At 56.1% G+C, this 22,224-nt stretch overlaps 1 protein-coding gene across 13 annotated transcripts in view; it reads left to right on the top strand.

Moving 5' to 3' along the window:
- Positions 1-22,224, top strand: part of RANBP3 (RAN binding protein 3) — an 82,664-nt gene that overhangs the window by 2,451 nt on the left and 57,989 nt on the right. The window contains exon 1 of one of the 13 annotated variants that reach the window (XM_064280369.1): positions 19,551-19,666. The exons of the other annotated variants lie outside the window; for them this stretch is intronic. The gene's annotated coding sequence lies outside the window, so the exon portion shown is untranslated. Of the gene's footprint in view, positions 1-19,550; positions 19,667-22,224 lie in introns of those variants that run through there. 13 annotated transcript variants of the gene reach the window in all.

The raw sequence follows: 22,224 nt of genomic DNA, 5'->3' as shown, positions 1-22,224 counted from the left end.
ACTGATAGAGCCCCTTCGTCTAGACTAGTGCCTGGCACAGACTAGGTATCGAAGGATTGTTGAATGAACAAATGAACGAATGAGTGAATGAATCCATCCGTGAGGACCATCATTGTGAAGGATATCTTTGACCACAAAAGGAGAATTACGGATTGCTGTTTTCCAGGGGATGCCATTTTCGAGCATATGCTGGGTATGTGAACTGTCGATTGTAAATTGAGTAGTTGAACGGGTAAGTGTAAATAAAACAGAGAATTTGAAGTTTTGTACTACAGCTTCCTTACCTAATACATGCCATAACCAGTACTCAGTTGCTGGAGAGTCGATTCCTGCTCGCAGCGACCCCATGTGTGTCAGGAGTAGAACCGCGCTTTCTGTAGGGTTTTCAGCGCCTTCTTGTCGTTTGCTGTTGAATGCATTCCAACTCATAGCGACCCTGTGTGACAGTAGAACTGGAACAGATGGCTAAGTCTTGTCTCCTGAGGAGTGGCTGGTGGGTTCAAACCACTGACCTTTCGGTTAGCAGCCAAGCATTTAACCATTGCACCACCAGGGCTCCTTTTCAGTGCCATAACTCACCTGGTACTTGGCCACTAGTTCTGGGATAGTTGTCAGGAAATCAAATCTTCATGGATTTTTGTGCTTCAGATGTCCCTGCCATCCTTTAATTTGTTGCTGTGTGCTTCTAAGACTCCACTTCTGCTTTTGGCTTATACAGCCTCCTAGGATGATGAAGGTCTTACCAGCTGTGTAAAGCAGGACTTCCCTGCCTGAGCATTTTGAAGCATTAGGTCCTGCCACATAGCTGAGCTTTCCCTCTTGCTTTTGAAACCTTTCCAGACTGGGACCCTAAGGTGGTCCGTCCCACTGATGTCCCTACTCCATCTCTCTGTCTCTCTTCTCGCAGCCTTTCCCTCCTCTGTGTCTGTCTGAGGCAGTGGTTGGCCGCTCCTTTTGGGCATTAGAATCACCAGGGGAGTTGCCTTCAAACCAGAGGCTCGTTCCCCACACTCCACAGACTGTGATCCTCTGAGGTGTTGGGTGAGCCCTGGACATCTGCAGGGCTTGAAAGCAGCACAGGTGATTCTGGGATGCAGCCAGCATTGAGAACCACTGGTCTGAACATGCAGGTTAGGTGTGCTGTGCTTCTGTGCAAGAAAGCATTTTCAGTTGCGTGTCCAGTGCAGCATCCTGGTGGCCCTCATCGCCATGGCGATCTCTTCAGAGATGGTGACAGCAGTGCCTCCAGCCCTCCATAGTCTACGACTTACAAAGTCCAGGTGGGATGCTTCTCTCCTAGGAGTGAATGGACATGCGTGGCGGAGACCGTGGAGACAGTATTAAGCAGGATTTCTCTACTTCAGCGCTGTATATCTGGGGCCAGATAATTGTTTGTTGTAAGGGGCTCTCTTGAGCAGCATCCTTGGTCTCTGTTCGCTCCAGTAGCACCCTTTTCCCCCAGTTGTGAAAACAACAAAAATGTCTCCAGACATTTACCAAATGTCCCCTGGGGGAAATAAACGCCCCCGGGTAAGACCTGCTGGCATAAAGCGATGGCAAAGGCAAAAGCGTTGTCGCCTCATAGAGAGTTGCCTTTGAGTTTTGACACTGCTCTGCGTAAATTTGAGCAAATTACTCAGCTCCTTTAAGCTTCAGTTTCCTCATCAGAAAAACGGGGATAAGCATCATCATACCTGTCTCATGGCTGTTGTGAGCCTTTGATGAGTTTGTGCATATAAATTATTCAACATGTTATCTCAGCACAGTGATACGCAGTAAACAGTGGCTATTTTTAGCTACCATGGTAGAGGAGCCCTAGTGGTGCAAATGGTTAAGTGCTGGGCTCCTAACAGAAAGGTTGACAGTTCGAACCCACCCAGCAGCTCCATGGGAGAAGGACCTCGCAATCTGCTCCCATAAGGATTACAGCCAAGAAAACCCTGTGGGGCAGTTCTACTCTGTCCTACAGGGTCACTGTGAGTCAGAACTGAATCAGTGGCACACAGTGATGACATTTTTACTACAGTGGACTCACGTATAGACACATTTAGCTTAAAAGCTCAGCAGAGAAGAGAGATCCAGAAATGAGCATAAGTTGTGGGGGAGAATCTGCCCTGCTCATTGAGATGCCGGGATGAGCCTGTGGTGGAAACCAGAGGGGGCCGGGCCAGCAGTTCTCCTGATTCTTTCTTGCCTTTCATTGAGTGATCATCTGGCATTTTGGGCCAAATGGAGTCACTAGGTGGTGCAAAAGGTTAAGCGTTTGGCTAGTAACCCAAAGGTTGGCGGTTTGAATCCACCCAGAGTTGCCTCAGAAGAAAGGCCTGGCCATCTGCTTCTAAAAGATCACAGCCATTGAAAACCCTTTGGAGCACAGTTGTCTTCTGGTGCACACTGGGTCACCATGAGTCAGAGTCAACCTGAGGGCAAGTGGTTTGGAGAATAGGTAAGCTTAGATGGGCATTTGGAGGAGGGACAATGTTTGGGTGTGGAAAAGGAGACAGTTTAGGTACAGATTGAATTTCAGCCCGAGGAATAGTAAGTAAGTGGGTTAGGCACCAAAGTAGGCCGGGGTAGAGTGGAGATGAGGGCCATGGGGAGAGATGGGATGCGTTCGGGGGACCTGAGAGAAGAGTGCTGTAATGACAGTTGCAGGTGAGGGAGGCCAGGTGCGCAGAGGTGGCACATTCTGAGCAGGTGGGTAGCTCTCCATGGTACCCTGAAGCAGCCGGAAGGCCACTGGGTTTGCGTCATCATTCGTTCAGGATTTGGTGGTGGTGGTGGCGGCAGCAGGAGCAGCACAGTGTTTCGGTTCTGTTTTGTTTTAAGGAGATTTGTTTTTTCTACCTATGCACTGTAACCTTCCTGTGGTCCCCGTGGAGCCATGTTTGGTTTGACTCTGCACCACGCAGTAGAGAACTTTCTAGCGTAGGGCCTCAGAGGAAGGCCCCCTCACAGTCATGCTTCCTCAGCCTTGGTGGCCTTGGTACTCCGTGCTCTCACATAGCAGTATGAATATCAACTGTGCTTACGCGTCACAGTGGTTCAGGGAGGTTGCTGAGGAAAATAAAAACCTGTGCCAGGCCCCACTGTTAGAGACTTTTGCAGGAGGTCCAGGGAGTCAGTAGTTGTAAAAAGCCCCACAGATGTTTTATGACCTGAAGCCAGAACTGAAAACCACAGGCAGAAGTTGCCAGCTTGCTTGAGGGGCAAGCAGACGGCTTTAATTTGCCTTGTTTAGATCTTCGTTTTTAATTAGGAGCCAATACTTAAAAATTCTGAGATTTCGGGGGAAAATCCAGATTTCTGATTTCTCTTGAAAAACAAGGAGGCCTGGCCACTCTTGACTTCCTTCTTGCACAGTAATGAGATGCGGGGGCTGAGGAGCAGCTGCCGCCCTGCAGATGGGCTGTGCGCCCTCCTCTTCACCACTCTCCACTCTGCCCTGCCATCTGAGATGTGGCCTGCTTCGTTTCCGGTGCTCAGCAGATCTCGGTTGGCACTTGAGTTTCAGCTCAAGTTCACAGAAGACTTCAGCCAATTAAGCCTCAGCTTCCCTGTGCCCAGAGTGCTCTTCAGCACAGAGCCTCCGTGTAAAGTCCTGGTGATGGTCTGTAATTAACTCAGCGTTCAGTGTCCTTGGGGTGCTAGGTTCTCAGTAGCATGTAGCAGCAATTCTCAAAGCGTGGTCCAGGGGCTACAAGTTCGGAACCATTTGCTAATAATACTAAGGCATTATTTGCCTTATTTCCTCTCATTCTCTTAGGAACATACAGTGGCTTTCTTTCCCCACCCGCCCAGAGGCCATATAGAGGTCCCTGGGTGATACAAATAGTTTGCACTTGACAACTAACCTATATGTTGATGGTTCAAACCCAGCCTGCAGTGCTGCGGAGGAAAGGCCTGGCGATCTGCTTCTGCAAAAATTACAGCCAAGAAAACACTATGGAGCAGTTGTACTCAGTAACACATGGCGTTTCTATGAGTTAGACCTGACTCGATGGCAGTGGGCTTGGTTTTTTGGCTTATATGAGGTGTGTAGTTATGGGTGGTGCAGATGGTTAACACAACCAGCTACTAACCAAAAGGTTGGAGATCCAGGTCCGCTCAGAGGTACCTCAGAAGAAAAGCCTTCCACTCTTCTTCGGAAAAATCAGCTGCTGAAAACCCTGTGGAGCACAGCTCTACTGTGACACACATGGGGTCGCCATGAGTCAAAATTCATTTGACAGCAGGTGATGACTGTAGGTATGAGGTGTGATATAGCAACAGATTGACCGCAGAAGCAGATAGGAGAATCTAGCTGTCTTCTAGTAAAACAGACGTTGAGATTTGTCAAAATGTAAAACACACTCTTTACTACATTTTTTTGTTTTCAGAAATAGTTATTTTTCATAAAAATACTTTAGGTAAATCTCTGTGGGATTTGTTACTATCTTAAATTAATAAATATCTTGAAATTTTCTTAGTGTTAATTCCTAATATAGTAAATATAAGGAGCCATGGTGGTACAGTGAGTAAGCGCTTGTCTGCTAACCAAAAGGCTGGTGGTTCGAACCCACCCAGTGGCTCCACGGGAGAGAGACCTAGCAATCTGCTCCCGTGAAGATTACAGCCAAGAAAACCCTTTGGGGCAGTTGAGGTTGCTGTGAGTCAGAATTGACTCAGCTGAACCCAACAGCAGCAAATATCAATAGCTATAACCCCCATTTATGAAAGCTCTTCGACTCGACCGCACTGGGTTTGTTTTTTTTGTTTTGGTTTGGGGATCCTCAGGGTGAGGACCTGACAGAATGTCAGAGCTGGAAAGGGCCTTGAGAGATGCTCCATTCCACAGAGACTGGAGCCCAGGACTGTCTAAGGGAGGGTAGGCAGGGCCCAGAGTTCCCGTCCCCACTCATGAAGTCTAAGAGGCAGTGCTCGTCCAGGACTGTCTAAGGGAGGGTAGGCAGGGCCCAGAGTTCCCGTCCCCACTCATGAAGTCTCAGAGGCAGTGCTCGTCCAGGACTGTCTAAGGGAGGGTAGGCAGGGCCCAGAGTTCCCGTCCCCACTCATGAAGTCTCAGAGGCAGTGCTCGTCCAGGACTGTCTAAGGGAGGGTAGGCAGGGCCCAGAGTTCCCGTCCCCACTCATGAAGTCTCAGAGGCAGTGCTCGTCCAGGACTGTCTAAGGGAGGGTAGGCAGGGCCCAGAGTTCCCGTCCCCACTCATGAAGTCTCAGAGGCAGTGCTCGTCCAGGACTGTCTAAGGGAGGGTAGGCAGGGCCCAGAGTTCCCGTCCCCACTCATGAAGTCTCAGAGGCAGTGCTCGTCCAGGACTGTCTAAGGGAGGGTAGGCAGGGCCCAGAGTTCCCATCCTCACTCATGAAGTCTAAGAGGCAGTGCTCGTCCAGGACTGTCTAAGGGAGGGTAGGCAGGGCCCAGAGTTCCCGTCCCCACTCATGAAGTCTAAGAGGCAGTGCTCGTCCAGGACTGTCTAAGGGAGGGTAGGCAGGGCCCAGAGTTCCCGTCCCCACTCATGAAGTCTAAGAGGCAGTGCTCGTCCAGGACTGTCTAAGGGAGGGTAGGCAGGGCCCAGAGTTCCCGTCCCCACTCATGAAGTCTAAGAGGCAGTGCTCGTCCAGGACTGTCTAAGGGAGGGTAGGCAGGGCCCAGAGTTCCCGTCCCCACTCATGAAGTCTAAGAGGCAGTGCTCGTCCAGGACTGTCTAAGGGAGGGTAGGCAGGGCCCAGAGTTCCCGTCCCCACTCATGAAGTCTAAGAGGCAGTGCTCGTCCAGGACTGTCTAAGGGAGGGTAGGCAGGGCCCAGAGTTCCCGTCCCCACTCATGAAGTCTAAGAGGCAGTGCTCGTCCAGGACTGTCTAAGGGAGGGTAGGCAGGGCCCAGAGTTCCCGTCCCCACTCATGAAGTCTCAGAGGCAGTGCTCGTCCAGGACTGTCTAAGGGAGGGTAGGCAGGGCCCAGAGTTCCCGTCCCCACTCATGAAGTCTCAGAGGCAGTGCTCGTCCAGGACTGTCTAAGGGAGGGTAGGCAGGGCCCAGAGTTCCCGTCCCCACTCATGAAGTCTAAGAGGCAGTGCTCGTCCAGGACTGTCTAAGGGAGGGTAGGCAGGGCCCAGAGTTCCCGTCCCCACTCATGAAGTCTCAGAGGCAGTGCTCGTCCAGGACTGTCTAAGGGAGGGTAGGCAGGGCCCAGAGTTCCCGTCCCCACTCATGAAGTCTAAGAGGCAGTGCTCGTCCAGGACTGTCTAAGGGAGGGTAGGCAGGGCCCAGAGTTCCCGTCCCCACTCATGAAGTCTAAGAGGCAGTGCTCGTCCAGGACTGTCTAAGGGAGGGTAGGCAGGGCCCAGAGTTCCCGTCCCCACTCATGAAGTCTAAGAGGCAGTGCTCGTCCAGGACTGTCTGAGGGAGGGTAGGCAGGGCCCAGAGTTCCCGTCCCCACTCATGAAGTCTCAGAGGCAGTGCTCGTCCAGGACTGTCTAAGGGAGGGTAGGCAGGGCCCAGAGTTCCCGTCCCCACTCATGAAGTCTAAGAGGCAGTGCTCGTCCAGGACTGTCTAAGGGAGGGTAGGCAGGGCCCAGAGTTCCCGTCCCCACTCATGAAGTCTAAGAGGCAGTGCTCGTCCAGGACTGTCTAAGGGAGGGTAGCCAGGGCCCAGAGTTCCCGTCCCCACTCATGAAGTCTAAGAGGCAGTGCTCGTTCAGGACTGTCTGAGGGAGGGTAGGCAGGGCCCAGAGTTCCCGTCCCCACTCATGAAGTCTCAGAGGCAGTGCTCGTCCAGGACTGTCTAAGGGAGGGTAGGCAGGGCCCAGAGTTCCCGTCCCCACTCATGAAGTCTAAGAGGCAGTGCTCGTCCAGGACTGTCTGAGGGAGGGTAGGCAGGGCCCAGAGTTCCCGTCCCCACTCATGAAGTCTCAGAGGCAGTGCTCGTCCAGGACTGTCTAAGGGAGGGTAGGCAGGGCCCAGAGTTCCCGTCCCCACTCATGAAGTCTAAGAGGCAGTGCTCGTCCAGGACTGTCTAAGGGAGGGTAGGCAGGGCCCAGAGTTCCCGTCCCCACTCATGAAGTCTCAGAGGCAGTGCTCGTCCAGGACTGTCTAAGGGAGGGTAGGCAGGGCCCAGAGTTCCCGTCCCCACTCATGAAGTCTAAGAGGCAGTGCTCGTCCAGGACTGTCTAAGGGAGGGTAGCCAGGGCCCAGAGTTCCCGTCCCCACTCATGAAGTCTCAGAGGCAGTGCTCGTCCAGGACTGTCTAAGGGAGGGTAGGCAGGGCCCAGAGTTCCCGTCCCCACTCATGAAGTCTCAGAGGCAGTGCTCGTCCAGGACTGTCTAAGGGAGGGTAGGCAGGGCCCAGAGTTCCCGTCCCCACTCATGAAGTCTCAGAGGCAGTGCTCGTCCAGGACTGTCTAAGGGAGGGTAGGCAGGGCCCAGAGTTCCCGTCCCCACTCATGAAGTCTAAGAGGCAGTGCTCGTCCAGGACTGTCTAAGGGAGGGTAGGCAGGGCCCAGAGTTCCCGTCCCCACTCATGAAGTCTAAGAGGCAGTGCTCGTCCAGGACTGTCTGAGGGAGGGTAGGCAGGGCCCAGAGTTCCCGTCCCCACTCATGAAGTCTCAGAGGCAGTGCTCGTCCAGGACTGTCTAAGGGAGGGTAGGCAGGGCCCAGAGTTCCCGTCCCCACTCATGAAGTCTCAGAGGCAGTGCTCGTTCAGGACTGTCTGAGGGAGGGTAGGCAGGGCCCAGAGTTCCCGTCCCCACTCATGAAGTCTAAGAGGCAGTGCTCGTTCAGGACTGTCTAAGGGAGGGTAGCCAGGGCCCAGAGTTCCCGTCCCCACTCATGAAGTCTCAGAGGCAGTGCTCGTCCAGGACTGTCTAAGGGAGGGTAGGCAGGGCCCAGAGTTCCCGTCCCCACTCATGAAGTCTCAGAGGCAGTGCTCGTCCAGGACTGTCTAAGGGAGGGTAGGCAGGGCCCAGAGTTCCCGTCCCCACTCATGAAGTCTCAGAGGCAGTGCTCGTCCAGGACTGTCTAAGGGAGGGTAGCCAGGGCCCAGAGTTCCCGTCCCCACTCATGAAGTCTAAGAGGCAGTGCTCGTCCAGGACTGTCTAAGGGAGGGTAGGCAGGGCCCAGAGTTCCCGTCCCCACTCATGAAGTCTCAGAGGCAGTGCTCGTCCAGGACTGTCTAAGGGAGGGTAGGCAGGGCCCAGAGTTCCCGTCCCCACTCATGAAGTCTCAGAGGCAGTGCTCGTCCAGGACTGTCTAAGGGAGGGTAGGCAGGGCCCAGAGTTCCCGTCCCCACTCATGAAGTCTCAGAGGCAGTGCTCGTCCAGGACTGTCTAAGGGAGGGTAGGCAGGGCCCAGAGTTCCCGTCCCCACTCATGAAGTCTAAGAGGCAGTGCTCGTCCAGGACTGTCTGAGGGAGGGTAGGCAGGGCCCAGAGTTCCCGTCCCCACTCATGAAGTCTCAGAGGCAGTGCTCGTCCAGGACTGTCTAAGGGAGGGTAGGCAGGGCCCAGAGTTCCCGTCCCCACTCATGAAGTCTCAGAGGCAGTGCTCGTTCAGGACTGTCTGAGGGAGGGTAGGCAGGGCCCAGAGTTCCCGTCCCCACTCATGAAGTCTAAGAGGCAGTGCTCGTTCAGGACTGTCTAAGGGAGGGTAGCCAGGGCCCAGAGTTCCCGTCCCCACTCATGAAGTCTAAGAGGCAGTGCTCGTCCAGGACTGTCTAAGGGAGGGTAGGCAGGGCCCAGAGTTCCCGTCCCCACTCATGAAGTCTCAGAGGCAGTGCTCGTCCAGGACTGTCTAAGGGAGGGTAGCCAGGGCCCAGAGTTCCCGTCCCCACTCATGAAGTCTAAGAGGCAGTGCTCGTCCAGGACTGTCTAAGGGAGGGTAGGCAGGGCCCAGAGTTCCCGTCCCCACTCATGAAGTCTAAGAGGCAGTGCTCGTCCAGGACTGTCTAAGGGAGGGTAGGCAGGGCCCAGAGTTCCCGTCCCCACTCATGAAGTCTCAGAGGCAGTGCTCGTCCAGGACTGTCTAAGGGAGGGTAGCCAGGGCCCAGAGTTCCCGTCCCCACTCATGAAGTCTAAGACGCAGTGCTCGTCCAGGACTGTCTAAGGGAGGGTAGGCAGGGCCCAGAGTTCCCGTCCCCACTCATGAAGTCTCAGAGGCAGTGCTCGTCCAGGACTGTCTAAGGGAGGGTAGGCAGGGCCCAGAGTTCCCGTCCCCACTCATGAAGTCTAAGAGGCAGTGCTCGTCCAGGACTGTCTAAGGGAGGGTAGGCAGGGCCCAGAGTTCCCGTCCCCACTCATGAAGTCTAAGAGGCAGTGCTCGTCCAGGACTGTCTAAGGGAGGGTAGGCAGGGCCCAGAGTTCCCGTCCCCACTCATGAAGTCTAAGAGGCAGTGCTCGTCCAGGACTGTCTAAGGGAGGGTAGGCAGGGCCCAGAGTTCCCATCCCCACTCATGAAGTCTAAGAGGCAGTGCTCGTCCAGGACTGTCTAAGGGAGGGTAGGCAGGGCCCAGAGTTCCCGTCCCCACTCATGAAGTCTAAGAGGCAGTGCTCGTTCAGGACTGTCTGAGGGAGGGTAGGCAGGGCCCAGAGTTCCCGTCCCCACTCATGAAGTCTAAGAGGCAGTGCTCGTCCAGGACTGTCTAAGGGAGGGTAGGCAGGGCCCAGAGTTCCCGTCCCCACTCATGAAGTCTAAGAGGCAGTGCTCGTCCAGGACTGTCTAAGGGAGGGTAGGCAGGGCCCAGAGTTCCCGTCCCCACTCATGAAGTCTAAGAGGCAGTGCTCGTCCAGGACTGTCTAAGGGAGGGTAGGCAGGGCCCAGAGTTCCCGTCCCCACTCATGAAGTCTAAGAGGCAGTGCTCGTCCAGGACTGTCTAAGGGAGGGTAGGCAGGGCCCAGAGTTCCCGTCCCCACTCATGAAGTCTAAGAGGCAGTGCTCGTCCAGGACTGTCTAAGGGAGGGTAGGCAGGGCCCAGAGTTCCCGTCCCCACTCATGAAGTCTAAGAGGCAGTGCTCGTTCAGGACTGTCTGAGGGAGGGTAGGCAGGGCCCAGAGTTCCCGTCCCCACTCATGAAGTCTAAGAGGCAGTGCTCGTCCAGGACTGTCTAAGGGAGGGTAGGCAGGGCCCAGAGTTCCCGTCCCCACTCATGAAGTCTCAGAGGCAGTGCTCGTCCAGGACTGTCTAAGGGAGGGTAGGCAGGGCCCAGAGTTCCCGTCCCCACTCATGAAGTCTCAGAGGCAGTGCTCGTCCAGGACTGTCTGAGGGAGGGTAGGCAGGGCCCAGAGTTCCCGTCCCCACTCATGAAGTCTAAGAGGCAGTGCTCGTCCAGGACTGTCTAAGGGAGGGTAGCCAGGGCCCAGAGTTCCCGTCCCCACTCATGAAGTCTAAGAGGCAGTGCTCGTTCAGGACTGTCTAAGGGAGGGTAGGCAGGGCCCAGAGTTCCCGTCCCCACTCATGAAGTCTAAGAGGCAGTGCTCGTTCAGGACTGTCTAAGGGAGGGTAGGCAGGGCCCAGAGTTCCCGTCCCCACTCATGAAGTCTAAGAGGCAGTGCTCGTCCAGGACTGTCTAAGGGAGGGTAGCCAGGGCCCAGAGTTCCCGTCCCCACTCATGAAGTCTAAGAGGCAGTGCTCGTCCAGGACTGTCTAAGGGAGGGTAGGCAGGGCCCAGAGTTCCCGTCCCCACTCATGAAGTCTAAGAGGCAGTGCTCGTCCAGGACTGTCTAAGGGAGGGTAGGCAGGGCCCAGAGTTCCCGTCCCCACTCATGAAGTCTAAGAGGCAGTGCTCGTCCAGGACTGTCTAAGGGAGGGTAGGCAGGGCCCAGAGTTCCCGTCCCCACTCATGAAGTCTCAGAGGCAGTGCTCGTCCAGGACTGTCTAAGGGAGGGTAGGCAGGGCCCAGAGTTCCCGTCCCCACTCATGAAGTCTCAGAGGCAGTGCTCGTCCAGGACTGTCTAAGGGAGGGTAGCCAGGGCCCAGAGTTCCCGTCCCCACTCATGAAGTCTAAGACGCAGTGCTCGTCCAGGACTGTCTAAGGGAGGGTAGGCAGGGCCCAGAGTTCCCGTCCCCACTCATGAAGTCTCAGAGGCAGTGCTCGTCCAGGACTGTCTAAGGGAGGGTAGGCAGGGCCCAGAGTTCCCGTCCCCACTCATGAAGTCTAAGAGGCAGTGCTCGTCCAGGACTGTCTAAGGGAGGGTAGGCAGGGCCCAGAGTTCCCGTCCCCACTCATGAAGTCTAAGAGGCAGTGCTCGTCCAGGACTGTCTAAGGGAGGGTAGGCAGGGCCCAGAGTTCCCGTCCCCACTCATGAAGTCTAAGAGGCAGTGCTCGTCCAGGACTGTCTAAGGGAGGGTAGGCAGGGCCCAGAGTTCCCATCCCCACTCATGAAGTCTAAGAGGCAGTGCTCGTCCAGGACTGTCTAAGGGAGGGTAGGCAGGGCCCAGAGTTCCCGTCCCCACTCATGAAGTCTAAGAGGCAGTGCTCGTTCAGGACTGTCTGAGGGAGGGTAGGCAGGGCCCAGAGTTCCCGTCCCCACTCATGAAGTCTAAGAGGCAGTGCTCGTCCAGGACTGTCTAAGGGAGGGTAGGCAGGGCCCAGAGTTCCCGTCCCCACTCATGAAGTCTAAGAGGCAGTGCTCGTCCAGGACTGTCTAAGGGAGGGTAGGCAGGGCCCAGAGTTCCCGTCCCCACTCATGAAGTCTAAGAGGCAGTGCTCGTCCAGGACTGTCTAAGGGAGGGTAGGCAGGGCCCAGAGTTCCCGTCCCCACTCATGAAGTCTAAGAGGCAGTGCTCGTCCAGGACTGTCTAAGGGAGGGTAGGCAGGGCCCAGAGTTCCCGTCCCCACTCATGAAGTCTAAGAGGCAGTGCTCGTCCAGGACTGTCTAAGGGAGGGTAGGCAGGGCCCAGAGTTCCCGTCCCCACTCATGAAGTCTAAGAGGCAGTGCTCGTTCAGGACTGTCTGAGGGAGGGTAGGCAGGGCCCAGAGTTCCCGTCCCCACTCATGAAGTCTAAGAGGCAGTGCTCGTCCAGGACTGTCTAAGGGAGGGTAGGCAGGGCCCAGAGTTCCCGTCCCCACTCATGAAGTCTCAGAGGCAGTGCTCGTCCAGGACTGTCTAAGGGAGGGTAGGCAGGGCCCAGAGTTCCCGTCCCCACTCATGAAGTCTCAGAGGCAGTGCTCGTCCAGGACTGTCTGAGGGAGGGTAGGCAGGGCCCAGAGTTCCCGTCCCCACTCATGAAGTCTAAGAGGCAGTGCTCGTCCAGGACTGTCTAAGGGAGGGTAGCCAGGGCCCAGAGTTCCCGTCCCCACTCATGAAGTCTAAGAGGCAGTGCTCGTTCAGGACTGTCTAAGGGAGGGTAGGCAGGGCCCAGAGTTCCCGTCCCCACTCATGAAGTCTAAGAGGCAGTGCTCGTTCAGGACTGTCTAAGGGAGGGTAGGCAGGGCCCAGAGTTCCCGTCCCCACTCATGAAGTCTAAGAGGCAGTGCTCGTCCAGGACTGTCTAAGGGAGGGTAGCCAGGGCCCAGAGTTCCCGTCCCCACTCATGAAGTCTAAGAGGCAGTGCTCGTCCAGGACTGTCTAAGGGAGGGTAGGCAGGGCCCAGAGTTCCCGTCCCCACTCATGAAGTCTAAGAGGCAGTGCTCGTCCAGGACTGTCTAAGGGAGGGTAGGCAGGGCCCAGAGTTCCCGTCCCCACTCATGAAGTCTAAGAGGCAGTGCTCGTCCAGGACTGTCTAAGGGAGGGTAGGCAGGGCCCAGAGTTCCCGTCCCCACTCATGAAGTCTCAGAGGCAGTGCTCGTCCAGGACTGTCTAAGGGAGGGTAGGCAGGGCCCAGAGTTCCCGTCCCCACTCATGAAGTCTCAGAGGCAGTGCTCGTCCAGGACTGTCTAAGGGAGGGTAGGCAGGGCCCAGAGTTCCCGTCCCCACTCATGAAGTCTAAGAGGCAGTGCTCGTCCAGGACTGTCTAAGGGAGGGTAGGCAGGGCCCAGAGTTCCCGTCCCCACTCATGAAGTCTCAGAGGCAGTGCTCGTCCAGGACTGTCTAAGGGAGGGTAGGCAGGGCCCAGAGTTCCCGTCCCCACTCATGAAGTCTCAGAGGCAGTGCTCGTTCAGGACTGTCTGAGGGAGGGTAGGCAGGGCCCAGAGTTCCCGTCCCCACTCATGAAGTCTCAGAGGCAGTGCTCGTCCAGGACTGTCTAAGGGAGGGTAGGCAGGGCCCAGAGTTCCCGTCCCCACTCATGAAGTCTAAGAGGCAGTGCTCGTTCAGGACTGTCTAAGGGAGGGTAGGCAGGGCCCAGAGTTCCCGTCCCCACTCATGAAGTCTAAGAGGCAGTGCTCGTCCAGGACTGTCTAAGGGAGGGTAGGCAGGGCCCAGAGTTCCCGTCCCCACTCATGAAGTCTAAGAGGCAGTGCTCGTCCAGGACTGTCTAAGGGAGGGTAGGCAGGGCCCAGAGTTCCCGTCCCCACTCATGAAGTCTAAGAGGCAGTGCTCGTCCAGGACTGTCTAAGGGAGGGTAGGCAGGGCCCAGAGTTCCCGTCCTCACTCATGAAGTCTAAGAGGCAGTGCTCGTCCAGGACTGTCTGAGGGAGGGTAGGCAGGGCCCAGAGTTCCCGTCCCCACTCATGAAGTCTAAGAGGCAGTGCTCGTCCAGGACTGTCTGAGGGAGGGTAGGCAGGGCCCAGAGTTCCCGTCCCCACTCATGAAGTCTAAGAGGCAGTGCTCGTCCAGGACTGTCTAAGGGAGGGTAGGCAGGGCCCAGAGTTCCCGTCCCCACTCATGAAGTCTCAGAGGCAGTGCTCGTCCAGGACTGTCTAAGGGAGGGTAGGCAGGGCCCAGAGTTCCCGTCCCCACTCATGAAGTCTAAGAGGCAGTGCTCGTCCAGGACTGTCTAAGGGAGGGTAGGCAGGGCCCAGAGTTCCCGTCCCCACTCATGAAGTCTAAGAGGCAGTGCTCGTCCAGGACTGTCTGAGGGAGGGTAGGCAGGGCCCAGAGTTCCCGTCCCCACTCATGAAGTCTCAGAGGCAGTGCTCGTCCAGGACTGTCTAAGGGAGGGTAGGCAGGGCCCAGAGTTCCCGTCCCCACTCATGAAGTCTAAGAGGCAGTGCTCGTCCAGGACTGTCTAAGGGAGGGTAGCCAGGGCCCAGAGTTCCCGTCCCCACTCATGAAGTCTCAGAGGCAGTGCTCGTTCAGGACTGTCTAAGGGAGGGTAGGCAGGGCCCAGAGTTCCCGTCCCCACTCATGAAGTCTAAGAGGCAGTGCTCGTCCAGGACTGTCTAAGGGAGGGTAGGCAGGGCCCAGAGTTCCCGTCCCCACTCATGAAGTCTAAGAGGCAGTGCTCGTCCAGGACTGTCTAAGGGAGGGTAGGCAGGGCCCAGAGTTCCCGTCCCCACTCATGAAGTCTAAGAGGCAGTGCTCGTCCAGGACTGTCTAAGGGAGGGTAGGCAGGGCCCAGAGTTCCCGTCCCCACTCATGAAGTCTAAGAGGCAGTGCTCGTTCAGGACTGTCTAAGGGAGGGTAGCCAGGGCCCAGAGTTCCCGTCCCCACTCATGAAGTCTAAGAGGCAGTGCTCGTCCAGGACTGTCTAAGGGAGGGTAGGCAGGGCCCAGAGTTCCCGTCCCCACTCATGAAGTCTAAGAGGCAGTGCTCGTTCAGGACTGTCTAAGGGAGGGTAGGCAGGGCCCAGAGTTCCCGTCCCCACTCATGAAGTCTAAGAGGCAGTGCTCGTCCAGGACTGTCTAAGGGAGGGTAGGCAGGGCCCAGAGTTCCCGTCCCCACTCATGAAGTCTAAGAGGCAGTGCTCGTCCAGGACTGTCTAAGGGAGGGTAGGCAGGGCCCAGAGTTCCCGTCCCCACTCATGAAGTCTAAGAGGCAGTGCTCGTTCAGGACTGTCTAAGGGAGGGTAGGCAGGGCCCAGAGTTCCCGTCCCCACTCATGAAGTCTAAGAGGCAGTGCTCGTCCAGGACTGTCTAAGGGAGGGTAGGCAGGGCCCAGAGTTCCCGTCCCCACTCATGAAGTCTAAGAGGCAGTGCTCGTCCAGGACTGTCTAAGGGAGGGTAGGCAGGGCCCAGAGTTCCCGTCCCCACTCATGAAGTCTCAGAGGCAGTGCTCGTCCAGGACTGTCTAAGGGAGGGTAGGCAGGGCCCAGAGTTCCCGTCCCCACTCATGAAGTCTAAGAGGCAGTGCTCGTCCAGGACTGTCTAAGGGAGGGTAGGCAGGGCCCAGAGTTCCCGTCCCCACTCATGAAGTCTAAGAGGCAGTGCTCGTCCAGGACTGTCTAAGGGAGGGTAGGCAGGGCCCAGAGTTCCCGTCCCCACTCATGAAGTCTCAGAGGCAGTGCTCGTCCAGGACTGTCTAAGGGAGGGTAGGCAGGGCCCAGAGTTCCCGTCCCCACTCATGAAGTCTCAGAGGCAGTGCTCGTCCAGGACTGTCTAAGGGAGGGTAGGCAGGGCCCAGAGTTCCCGTCCCCACTCATGAAGTCTAAGAGGCAGTGCTCGTCCAGGACTGTCTAAGGGAGGGTAGGCAGGGCCCAGAGTTCCCGTCCCCACTCATGAAGTCTAAGAGGCAGTGCTCGTTCAGGACTGTCTGAGGGAGGGTAGGCAGGGCCCAGAGTTCCCGTCCCCACTCATGAAGTCTAAGAGGCAGTGCTCGTTCAGGACTGTCTAAGGGAGGGTAGGCAGGGCCCAGAGTTCCCGTCCCCACTCATGAAGTCTCAGAGGCAGTGCTCGTCCAGGACTGTCTAAGGGAGGGTAGGCAGGGCCCAGAGTTCCCGTCCCCACTCATGAAGTCTCAGAGGCAGTGCTCGTCCAGGACTGTCTAAGGGAGGGTAGGCAGGGCCCAGAGTTCCCGTCCCCACTCATGAAGTCTAAGAGGCAGTGCTCGTTCAGGACTGTCTGAGGGAGGGTAGGCAGGGCCCAGAGTTCCCGTCCCCACTCATGAAGTCTCAGAGGCAGTGCTCGTCCAGGACTGTCTAAGGGAGGGTAGGCAGGGCCCAGAGTTCCCGTCCCCACTCATGAAGTCTAAGAGGCAGTGCTCGTTCAGGACTGTCTGAGGGAGGGTAGGCAGGGCCCAGAGTTCCCGTCCCCACTCATGAAGTCTCAGAGGCAGTGCTCGTCCAGGACTGTCTAAGGGAGGGTAGGCAGGGCCCAGAGTTCCCGTCCCCACTCATGAAGTCTAAGAGGCAGTGCTCGTTCAGGACTGTCTGAGGGAGGGTAGGCAGGGCCCAGAGTTCCCGTCCCCACTCATGAAGTCTCAGAGGCAGTGCTCGTCCAGGACTGTCTAAGGGAGGGTAGGCAGGGCCCAGAGTTCCCGTCCCCACTCATGAAGTCTCAGAGGCAGTGCTCGTCCAGGACTGTCTAAGGGAGGGTAGGCAGGGCCCAGAGTTCCCGTCCCCACTCATGAAGTCTCAGAGGCAGTGCTCGTCCAGGACTGTCTAAGGGAGGGTAGGCAGGGCCCAGAGTTCCCGTCCCCACTCATGAAGTCTAAGAGGCAGTGCTCGTCCAGGACTGTCTGAGGGAGGGTAGGCAGGGCCCAGAGTTCCCGTCCCCACTCATGAAGTCTAAGAGGCAGTGCTCGTCCAGGACTGTCTGAGGGAGGGTAGGCAGGGCCCAGAGTTCCCGTCCCCACTCATGAAGTCTAAGAGGCAGTGCTCGTCCAGGACTGTCTGAGGGAGGGTAGGCAGGGCCCAGAGTTCCCGTCCCCACTCATGAAGTCTAAGAGGCAGTGCTCGTCCAGGACTGTCTAAGGGAGGGTAGGCAGGGCCCAGAGTTCCCGTCCCCACTCATGAAGTCTCAGAGGCAGTGCTCGTCCAGGACTGTCTAAGGGAGGGTAGGCAGGGCCCAGAGTTCCCGTCCCCACTCATGAAGTCTAAGAGGCAGTGCTCGTCCAGGACTGTCTAAGGGAGGGTAGGCAGGGCCCAGAGTTCCCGTCCCCACTCATGAAGTCTAAGAGGCAGTGCTCGTCCAGGACTGTCTAAGGGAGGGTAGGCAGGGCCCAGAGTTCCCGTCCTCACTCATGAAGTCTAAGAGGCAGTGCTCGTCCAGGACTGTCTAAGGGAGGGTAGGCAGGGCCCAGAGTTCCCGTCCCCACTCATGAAGTCTAAGAGGCAGTGCTCGTCCAGGACTGTCTAAGGGAGGGTAGCCAGGGCCCAGAGTTCCCGTCCCCACTCATGAAGTCTAAGAGGCAGTGCTCGTCCAGGACTGTCTAAGGGAGGGTAGGCAGGGCCCAGAGTTCCCGTCCCCACTCATGAAGTCTCAGAGGCAGTGCTCGTCCAGGACTGTCTAAGGGAGGGTAGGCAGGGCCCAGAGTTCCCGTCCCCACTCATGAAGTCTAAGAGGCAGTGCTCGTTCAGGACTGTCTGAGGGAGGGTAGGCAGGGCCCAGAGTTCCCGTCCCCACTCATGAAGTCTCAGAGGCAGTGCTCGTCCAGGACTGTCTAAGGGAGGGTAGGCAGGGCCCAGAGTTCCCGTCCCCACTCATGAAGTCTAAGAGGCAGTGCTCGTTCAGGACTGTCTGAGGGAGGGTAGGCAGGGCCCAGAGTTCCCGTCCCCACTCATGAAGTCTCAGAGGCAGTGCTCGTCCAGGACTGTCTAAGGGAGGGTAGGCAGGGCCCAGAGTTCCCGTCCCCACTCATGAAGTCTAAGAGGCAGTGCTCGTTCAGGACTGTCTGAGGGAGGGTAGGCAGGGCCCAGAGTTCCCGTCCCCACTCATGAAGTCTCAGAGGCAGTGCTCGTCCAGGACTGTCTAAGGGAGGGTAGGCAGGGCCCAGAGTTCCCGTCCCCACTCATGAAGTCTCAGAGGCAGTGCTCGTCCAGGACTGTCTAAGGGAGGGTAGGCAGGGCCCAGAGTTCCCGTCCCCACTCATGAAGTCTCAGAGGCAGTGCTCGTCCAGGACTGTCTAAGGGAGGGTAGGCAGGGCCCAGAGTTCCCGTCCCCACTCATGAAGTCTAAGAGGCAGTGCTCGTCCAGGACTGTCTGAGGGAGGGTAGGCAGGGCCCAGAGTTCCCGTCCCCACTCATGAAGTCTAAGAGGCAGTGCTCGTCCAGGACTGTCTAAGGGAGGGTAGGCAGGGCCCAGAGTTCCCGTCCCCACTCATGAAGTCTCAGAGGCAGTGCTCGTCCAGGACTGTCTAAGGGAGGGTAGGCAGGGCCCAGAGTTCCCGTCCCCACTCATGAAGTCTAAGAGGCAGTGCTCGTCCAGGACTGTCTAAGGGAGGGTAGGCAGGGCCCAGAGTTCCCGTCCCCACTCATGAAGTCTAAGAGGCAGTGCTCGTCCAGGACTGTCTAAGGGAGGGTAGGCAGGGCCCAGAGTTCCCGTCCTCACTCATGAAGTCTAAGAGGCAGTGCTCGTCCAGGACTGTCTAAGGGAGGGTAGGCAGGGCCCAGAGTTCCCGTCCCCACTCATGAAGTCTAAGAGGCAGTGCTCGTCCAGGACTGTCTAAGGGAGGGTAGCCAGGGCCCAGAGTTCCCGTCCCCACTCATGAAGTCTAAGAGGCAGTGCTCGTCCAGGACTGTCTAAGGGAGGGTAGGCAGGGCCCAGAGTTCCCGTCCCCACTCATGAAGTCTAAGAGGCAGTGCTCGTCCAGGACTGTCTAAGGGAGGGTAGGCAGGGCCCAGAGTTCCCGTCCCCACTCATGAAGTCTCAGAGGCAGTGCTCGTCCAGGACTGTCTAAGGGAGGGTAGGCAGGGCCCAGAGTTCCCGTCCCCACTCATGAAGTCTCAGAGGCAGTGCTCGTCCAGGACTGTCTAAGGGAGGGTAGGCAGGGCCCAGAGTTCCCGTCCCCACTCATGAAGTCTAAGAGGCAGTGCTCGTTCTTTCTGCTGGATTATCAGCATCGCGTTAATGAAGACTGAGCCACGTGAGGTGCCGCATTCGCTGTGGTGACTTACAATGCACGAAAAAGGTGGGAAATTGTAGACAGATTGTAGGCACTCTGCAGATATTTAATAGGCAGATCTCGCCTTTTACATTCAACTTGAATGCTTTTGCTTGTTGAACTCCCGCAGATCTGCTATACACAATTTTGGGAATTTGTTTACCCAGAATTAATTCCTGCATTGTACCTGTAAGAACAGAGTGCGAGTGAGCGAAAACATCTTTTGAAAGTTTTGCTTTTTTGGTGTCAAGAGCAAGAAAACAGTTGCCCTTTGCTTGGAGAACAAGTCTTTTACAGCGTTGATGGTAGCTGCCACTGGGGACCCCATTTGGGGGGGTCGAGCCCTGTTTGTGGGGTCTTTTTGTCAGAGTTTGTTGTTGTGTGCTGTTGAGTCGATTCCGACTCATTACAGCCCCACATGACAGAGTGGAACTGCCCTATAGGGTTTTCTTGGTGGTAACCTTTATGGGAGCCGAAAGCCAGGCCTTGTTCCCACAGAGACGCTGGGTGGGCTGAAACCACTAACCTTTTCATTAGCAGGCGAGCAGTTACTTAACCATTGCATCACTGGGGCTCCTTAATTTTGTCAGAGAGTTATTTCAGCCAACAGCGTCTGCCAGTGAGAGCAGGATGGGCCTCCACGCACCAGCCTGGCCATCGTGGTCTCTCCAGCAAGTCCAACAGCTCTGTCTTTGTCTCCAGAGTCTTCTGACTCCATCCAACGAGGCAGCCCAGCCACCTTTGTCACCACCACTTCCTGCCTGGACACCTGCTGAAGGGCCTCCTAGGGCCTCTCACTTCCACCCCTGCCTCCTGAGGTCTGTCCTCCTCATCCTTCCCAGGATGATTTCCCCCCAGCGTTTTGTTATGAAAATATTCTAACACAGAAATGGAAAGAATTGTACAGGGACCATTGCCAGGGTGATCTTTTAAGAATATAAATCAGATCACATCATTCCCCTGCTTAAAATCCTCAGCTGGCCTCCCTATACCCCAGAATAAACCCAGGTTCCTCACATGGCCTACAAGGCAGAATGTCATCTGGCCGCCACACCTTGTCCTACCTCATCTCCCATCCTCCCCTCTGAATGCCCTCCAGCCACATTGGCCTCCAGGCCCTTTCTGTCCTCGTTATTAGTCGCCTCGAGTTGGCCCCAACTCACGGTAACCCCATGTACAACGTTGCTGGGCCTGCGCCATCATCACAGTTGTTGGTCTGTTTGAGTCCATGGTTGCTGCCTGTGTATTTGGAGTGCCTTCCAACCTGGGGGCTCATCTTCCAGCACTGTGTCAGACAGTGCTCTGTGGGGATCCCTAGGATTTCATTGGCTCGTTTTTGGCCGTCGATCACCAAGCCTTTCTATCTAGTCTCTTTTACCCTTGGAGCTCCACAAATCCTGTCCACCATGAGTGACCGTGGTGGTATTGAAAATGCTGGGGGCATAGCTTCCAGCATCACAGCAACACTTGACCCTTTGTAGTTGAGGTTCCCTTGATGCTTCTCACCCTTTATGTCGAAGTTCAGATGACACCTCGGAGAGGCCTTCCCTGACTGCTCACCCTGTGGTTCCCTTTTTCCATCACTCTCCCCCACTTTATTTTAGCACTTGTCTCCAAAATTACCAATTATCTCTGCATCCTTGTGGGGCGGGGGGTACGTGCTTGTCTTCTTTCTTTTCGCACCAGAGAGCTGCGGCCTTGTCTGCCTTTTCATGCCTGTGTCAGTGCTTAGCACCGGGCCTGGCTGCTAGCAAGTGTGCCGTGGCTTGTGCTGGCGAAAGCCTGGCTGGGCTCACGGGCTGCAGTCGGAGATCTTCGCGCCTCAGCATCTCCTTCAGCCGCAGAAGGGCTCGGGGGACTCTGAGCGACTGAGCATTTGTATGGACTGTCCGGACTGCCCTGGCATCCAGGCGGCCCCCGGGTCCAAACATTCCATCCCTTAGAAGGACCCAGGTCATGAGGTGTTTATCATCTGGACGGTGGCAGCTGTTCTTGAATCCAGAACCTGTGTTTTAAGGAGGGATTAGTGCACTGGCAGTCTTCGGAGTATAATAACGACACTAACGGCAACGTGGAGCCCTGGTGGCGCAGTAGTTCAGAGCTCGGCTGCTAACCAAAAGGTCCGCAATTTGAATCCACCAGCCGTTCCTTTGAAACCCAATGGGGGCAGTTCTACTCTGTCTTACAGGGTCGCTACAAGTCGGAATCGACTTGACGGCAGCGGGTTTAATGGTGACATGTAGCTCGTGTCGTGTGCCAGCCACGTTGCCCAGCACTTTCTATGTGTGATTTCATTTCCTCCTCCCGGAAACCGCCTGAGGAGGCTAAGTACACCTTACATACAGAGGGCTGGAGGGCCGTGTGTAGGGAAGGGAAGTTACCCTGCCCAGGAGCCCGACTGTAAGTGGTTGAAGCACCTGTGAACACACACGAAGACCACAGCCTGTGCTCTGGAATGGCATCAGTTTTAGTCCGCAGCCTCAGCGGAAGTCTTGTAGTCCTTGGATTTCCTTCCTTTTGGAGAGGGGATTTCCGTTGTCATTACACTAACTTTCCCCCATATCTTCAGCCACTTTCACCTCAGGCTTGTTGGTGTCTCGCCACCTAGTGGCAGAATCGGAAAGTGCTGCCAACACTGGATAACTGAACTTCTCCATGCAGTTTTAGGTGGCATTGCTGACTTTGTGTAATATGTTTTTGGAGTTGCTATTGGATTTTTCTTTTTTTTTTATTGGATTCAGGGACCAAAGGGGCCCGAAGTAGAGTTTCTGTCCCCAGGGGCTTACAGTCTAGGTGGGACGGGGTGTAGGGGTAGGAGACAGGCTGCAGGACCTACTAGTGTAGGAATAAAGGAGGCAGAATGTGGCTTGGCCCTGGTGGGACGTGAGGAGCTCAGCTTGGCAGTCAGATTAGGGTTCTGGTCTTGGCCCTGCCACTTACCAGCTTTGTGACTTTGGGCAAGGCACCCACCTGCCTGAGGCCTCTCAGTCTTGGTTTCATTGTTTACAAGTAACTCCTACTTCATGGAGTATTAAACCCATAAAAACGCGTTGCCACCAAGTGGATTCCAACTCATAGCGACCCTGTAGGACAGAGTAGAACTGCCCCATAGAGTTCCCAAAGAGCAGCTGGTGGATTTGAACTGCCAGCCTTTTTGGTTAGCAACCGTAGCTCTTAACCATGGCGCCACCAGGACTCCTCAGGGGGTATAGCGAAGTTAAATGAGACCAAGTATGTAAGGTGCCTTCCAAGGTTTCATAACAAAAACCAGTTGCCATTGAGGCAGTTCCGACCCATGGCAGCCCCATGTGTGTCACAGTAGAACTGTGCTCGTAGGGTTTCAGTGGCTGATTTTTCAGAAGCGGATCACCAGGCC

This window comes from Loxodonta africana, chromosome 3, assembly GCF_030014295.1.
Source record: "Loxodonta africana isolate mLoxAfr1 chromosome 3, mLoxAfr1.hap2, whole genome shotgun sequence".
In the NCBI taxonomy this organism is placed as follows: domain Eukaryota; kingdom Metazoa; phylum Chordata; class Mammalia; order Proboscidea; family Elephantidae; genus Loxodonta; species Loxodonta africana.
Note: the sequence above shows the minus strand (reverse complement) of the source record. Positions and strands in the feature narration are given on the sequence as shown.